Genomic DNA, 6,000 nt, shown 5'->3' on the forward strand with positions numbered 1-6,000 from the left:
AAATATTTAATATAGATAATCCACACAAAACTTGATTGGTGTTCTTATTGGCGACACATTAGAAGGCAGCGTTTCATTTAACAGTGTTCAAGACGCATCTCCACTATGAAAGTAGTGTCATCATAGCCCACCACACACGGCCCACCATGCAAAAAAACATGATTTAATGTCTTTTGTTTTGAAATCGAACGCAACAAAATCAAATCATTTAATTACACTGAAGTAGTTAGTACTACGGACAGTACGGATAAGACGGTGAGCCTTATAAAGGTATAATATTTCACTCTCACAGACCCTACTACATGACGTTATGGTTTTAAACGGATCCAAAGTGACATAAAAGCATAGACCTAGATCTGAAACTTTCTACTATAATAATGACTAATGCGACTTTGTAAACGTGCGGAGATCGACTGGTTGTATCTTATACATATCTCTGATGTAACATTATAGCACTTGACGCCGTCATTTGTAACATATCTAAACTGGACACTCTTTAGATTAAGCATTAACTTGATTAATGAAAGTCATTTGTTAAATAAAAGCAGGTAGATAACTAGATATTTAATCAACATTTGCCTTTTTAATTTGACATTGATGTTTCTATTATCCATTGGTAGAAATATGATCAGATTATTATCGAGAAAAAAGCGGCCAAGTGCGAGTCAGACTCGCCCATGAAGGGTTCCGTAATTTATGACGTATTAAAAAAACTACTCACTAGATCTCGTTCAAACCAATTTTCGGTGGAAGATTGCATGGTAATGTACATCATATATTTTATTTCGTTTTATCATTCTCTTATTTTAGAAGTTACAGGGGGGGGGGGGGGGACACACACCGGGACATTTTACCACTTGGGAAGTGTCTCTCGCGCAAACTATTCAGTTTAGAAAAAAATGATATTAGAAACCTCAATATCATTTTTGAAGACCTATCCAAGTATAGATACCCCACACGTATGGGTTTGATGAATTTTTTTTTTTAAGTTTCAGTTTTAAGTATGGAGAACCCCAATTTTTTCTATTTTTGTGTGCAAATCTTAATGCGGTTCACAGAATACATCTACTTACCAAGTTTCAACAGTATATTCTTATAGTTTCGGAAAAAGTGGTTGTGACATACGGACGGACAGACAGACGGACAGAGAGACAGACAGACAGACATGACGAATCCATAAGGGTTCCGTTTTTTGCCATTGGGCTACGGAACCCAAAAAAATACCATACTGTTTTCACATGCTTAATTTCTAATAATTTCAGCCCATGTGGATTGTGGGGTGCACCTAATAATATGAAAATACTGTCCAGGAAAAAATATTTATTAATGTTTTTGCGGTATTATTTGTACATGAAGATTAAGATTATAAATAGGTATATGAGGAATAATAATATCATAAAAATACAAATAACTTATAAATAATAAGTTATCTATTACTATTTTAGTAATCAAATAGGTACATATTACGTAAAACGTAAATTAAGGTGACATATTGTTATGAAGTCACGCAGTATACATACACTAATGCGATCTTATTCATATAGCATCCTACAATTTTACATTTTTACTGACAGTGACGCGTTGATTGAGCTTTGAGTTCTCTGCTATCCGGGGCAAGATAATTATGTGTTATATCATTATTCACTTTATTTATTTTTGATCTTAGGTTAGGTTATTTTTATTATTAATTATTATAAATAACCGCCATATGATTACAGCGGGAAAACCTACACGTATGAAGATCCTTACTTAATAATAAGAATTTCTTAATTTTAACCCTGTCAACTTAAGGCTCTGGAACCGACATGCAGCTAAACGCCCCGCAAACTACTTAATAGTTATTGTGTAGGTACAAGTCCTAGTCATGGCTTTATTAATCACTTAGAACAGCCATTCTCAAAGTGTGTTCCGCGGAACCCTAGAGTTCCGCGACACCCCTGCAGGGGTTCCGCAAGAATTTAGAATAATGTAGAATAATAAAATAAGCATAATTATTATGCTTACTTATTAATAAAAAAATACACTTCTAAAAACTATTGTTTTATTGTAGGGTTCCATCAAGTAATTCGCTTTCCAAAAGGGTTCCGTCAAAAAAAAAGATTGAGAACCGCTGACTTAGAAACTAGAGATTGCTTGCAGTCACTCATAATGAATGAAAACAGATATTGGGACTCATCTTACGCGTAAAAATTAGACGCAGTGATAATGCACAACGATGATTAATGACTGCATGAGGAATGATGAGTGACCTTTGGCTACCACTCGTTTCGGATAATTGGTGCCGTTCATTGATAGTCCAATCCATCACTTCTAGTGCTATCTTTCAAATTCAACAGTGACATACAGTCTAGAACCTAACGACGTTTTTTTGTTTCGCATGTCTGCCTGTTCTAAGAATGAAAATCAACTCGCTATACAAATTTTCAAAACTTACAGTGATAAATAGAACGCTATGTTCACAGTTATTATGATTAACTTGTTTATTACGAACTATGAATAGAATTGATTAAAAGTATTAAACCTCATCATTTTTGACGCTGCAGCTTTCAAATGCATTTAAACGTTTTTATTTAAAGCTGTTATGTTTTTTATACTTAGGTACTTATTTTTTATGTTGTTTTTTAGAATCGTTAGCATCATATATGTCTCAAAAAGTATAGGGACATTTGATTTTTTCATTTTCCGATAGCTAATAATGTTCTATCTCTATCTCTATTATTTTATTAAAGAACCTATATTTAATGATATGGCACACCGGAACATAACTTTTATATTCATTATCGTACTTTTTCCGGGGGTTTCTTCACTTGTTTTGAGTATGTGGCATTACCTAGAGACATCTACTAACATAAACTGTCTCATTTTTTTGTACAAAAAAGGAAATCGTGAGTACAGATCGCCTCAGACAGAGACATATGCAGGTTGTGCGTAACTGCTTGCATATCAGTTGCATAAGCAAAACGTTCGTTACTGGCGAAGATGTTTTTTGCTCCGGTTTAGTTATAAGAAAACTTGACGTGAAAGGTGGATGATGTAGTCCTGACTTACGAAAGGTTTTTCCATAACATAACCAATTAATCTATTCGACCATACAGATGAATGTGAATAACGTGTTAATGAATTTGATTTAATTTTGTTATCATTCGTCCGTGTATCTATCGCTCGTAACTATTGGTGCAGTCTAGTTGCGATACAAGATGAGGTACTTGTTAATAATTAATTAATCAATATCATCTAGAGACTGTTGTTGATATTAACCAATGTCAACTACAGGTTTTCAATGCTTAAATGGCGTTTCAGTCATATTTCAATTTGCTGTGTGCGACACAAACGTGTGCTGTTTCTAACTCGTCACATTGTCTGTGCGCTACTGTTTAATGTTAAGGCTGCCTGTTCAGGAAACTTAATACGTATATATTTTGACCTCTGCTTTATAACAGTTGTTACAATTTTAGAGGTTATGAAAAGTAGGTACGATTGCGCCGAAACGTGGAACTTCGCTCTTAAACCAAAACTGCACTAATATGTTCCAAGTATTAATCATGGTTGACAAAATGTAAATTTTTAATCAAATTAGGGTAAACTACTAAATATTTATTTGGGTGGTGTAACTGTACAACCTCTGGGAAGTGATGAAGAATAATTAACCGGGAACCTTCGACGGAAGAAATAATGTAAGTATGGTTTTATTCTTCATAAGTTTATAAACAGAAATAAATAACATACACTAAAAAGAAAAAGTGACCAATTCCACCGGTGGCCGAGGCTGGGATTGAACCCGCGTCTTCAGCTTACGCAGCTAACGTCCTTTTACCAGCTTGCCACTAGACCACCCGGCCACAGTATAATTTCCACGGCCACAGTATTTCAGTTTATAATTTATATAGTGGTGTGACTACTTAAAAAACACAAATCAAAATATTTCATAAAAATAATTTGATTTGTTCCCTAGCTCCATAAGATTAATTGAAAAAACCGTAGTGCGTTCACAGCAGATATTAAGTTAATACAGTATTATAAAAACGACGAAGCAATTTTTCATTGCGGGCGCCGAATGGTTTCAGGATATATTGCAAACTTATAGAAAATGTAACCAAATTAACTCCGGCTGGACCAAGGATATATCACCTACCTGTTAACAACCTCGAGCTCTATAAAAGGTATGGTTCATGACTCCTGTGGGGTATGGTTAATTCGTTTTACCCGATATTTCACTCAGGTACTTAGCAGTTGCCTTCTCCCTTTTTTCCTTTTTTTTCTTTTGTTTTTAGTAAGTATATGACAAATAATAAAAAGCCTTAAAATAAAGAGTACAAACTAAAATTAAAAACAGCTTAAAAATCTTCTCACTAAGTACTTTTTTTCTATAATTGCCTAGTTAATTACTTATTTATACAGTCGTCTTATTCAACAGGCCAATTAATAACTAAACATCTTTTATAATATGTTTAAAAAAAAATCTCATCATGCTTACTCAAGTTTTATTTATTTATTTTATTAATATTTATTCGTAATCACAGACACAGAAAATAAACTAATAAAAACACTTAAAATAAAACCTTATAAATAAAAAATTTGGCCTAGGTCGTGGTCGCTCGGTAGGGTACCCAGAAGGCTGGCCGCATTGCCCCGCTGGATGGCAATTTATTTTATTAGTTTTAATTTATTTAGTTTATACTTAATTTTAATAATAGTTTATAAGTTTTGTTATTGAGTAAAATATCTACCCTGTTAAAATTAAAAATTCGCCATAGTTTCTACTCAGAAATAAAATAAAAAGTCGAACACAAGTGAACCGTTATTTAAAACGTTTCGCATCAGTAAATAACGATGCAAGTTAACTTCTCTCTATATGGAGTTATTAATGATAAAACTCACCATGGTAATCCGTGTGCGCGCAGCGATGCAATGAAAAATCCGCTTTTAACAAAGTAATGTATCCTTCATCCGAATACGGCAGCTAGCCATAAAACACCGTTAAGTTTTATAACCAATAACAAAACTGGGCGAAAAAGTTTCGATTTTTTTTAATGCAGCTTCACAGACAAAAACGGCACATCACTACTCGCGCGGCATAGACAAGATTTTCTTTTTTTGAATTGTTCGCGGGCGGATGGAAGCGTGTTCGAAGCGCGCCGGACGATGGTCAACTGAACGGTGCATCGCGAAAGATTTGCGATATGCGGAGCTCAAGATGGACGTATACCACGGAGGATTAAGACCTATAAAACGATTGATACATTAAGGATATTTGACGGGAACATGTTGACACTTTCACCAATTTTGAAGATCTTCTGTAATGCTTCGTAAAGTATTCGGTAAGTCTAAGTATATTATTTCTTTCAAGCGTCATAAAATTTCACTCGCGCTTAGGTATATGAGAAAATCTACGTATTAATTAAATAATGTTATATTTTTATAACGGCATGACATTTACTGATAGAAAATAAAATGACAACTGAACAGTCAAAATCAAAAAGTAAGCAAATAGTCTACCGAAAACCTAATCTATTTACCTATTTTAAATTTAAATCCCGCTGAAAAAAGTGTAGGATGTTCACCGTTCGTTGAAGTCTTTCTATCAAGTTAGTTCACTAAAATGTTTCCTTACGTAACGTTGTCATATTAATTGGATTAGGAACCTCCATAGAGAAATGTATGCGATTATAGTTTATGGGTCTACGAAGTTATAATCCAAACATTAAAGTCGGCGATTACAAATTAAACTTAAACTGTCGTAAGCACCTGATAGTAGGGTACAAAAGTAGGTATAGCGTTAGTCATACCGCGGTATTCGGAAAACAAGATCCGTTCTAGACTAGAGAACGATACGATATGTACTAGATACGTTGTAGTTTAGATTTCAACTAGTTCTCTTTTGCAGCTCAATTCGGGCAACAAATGTCAATTTAACGTTAAAATATCGTAATAATATCTTGTGGAAATCGTTCAAGAGTATCTCCAGAATCGCACAAATGTGAAATTTGACAGGCAAGATCT

The 6,000-nt window shown here is 34.0% G+C and overlaps 1 protein-coding gene across 1 annotated transcript in view; it reads right to left on the minus strand.

The window, feature by feature from the left end:
- LOC134656859 (uncharacterized) overlaps positions 1-5,321 on the minus strand; it is a 57,436-nt gene extending 52,115 nt beyond the window's left edge. The window contains exon 1 of the mRNA XM_063512388.1: positions 4,879-5,321. The gene's annotated coding sequence lies outside the window, so the exon portion shown is untranslated. The remainder of the gene's footprint in view (positions 1-4,878) is intronic.
- Between the last annotated feature and the right edge of the window lie 679 nt (positions 5,322-6,000).

The sequence above is a fragment of the Cydia amplana genome, chromosome 19 (assembly GCF_948474715.1).
Source record: "Cydia amplana chromosome 19, ilCydAmpl1.1, whole genome shotgun sequence".
Classification (NCBI taxonomy): Eukaryota; Metazoa; Arthropoda; class Insecta; order Lepidoptera; family Tortricidae; genus Cydia; species Cydia amplana.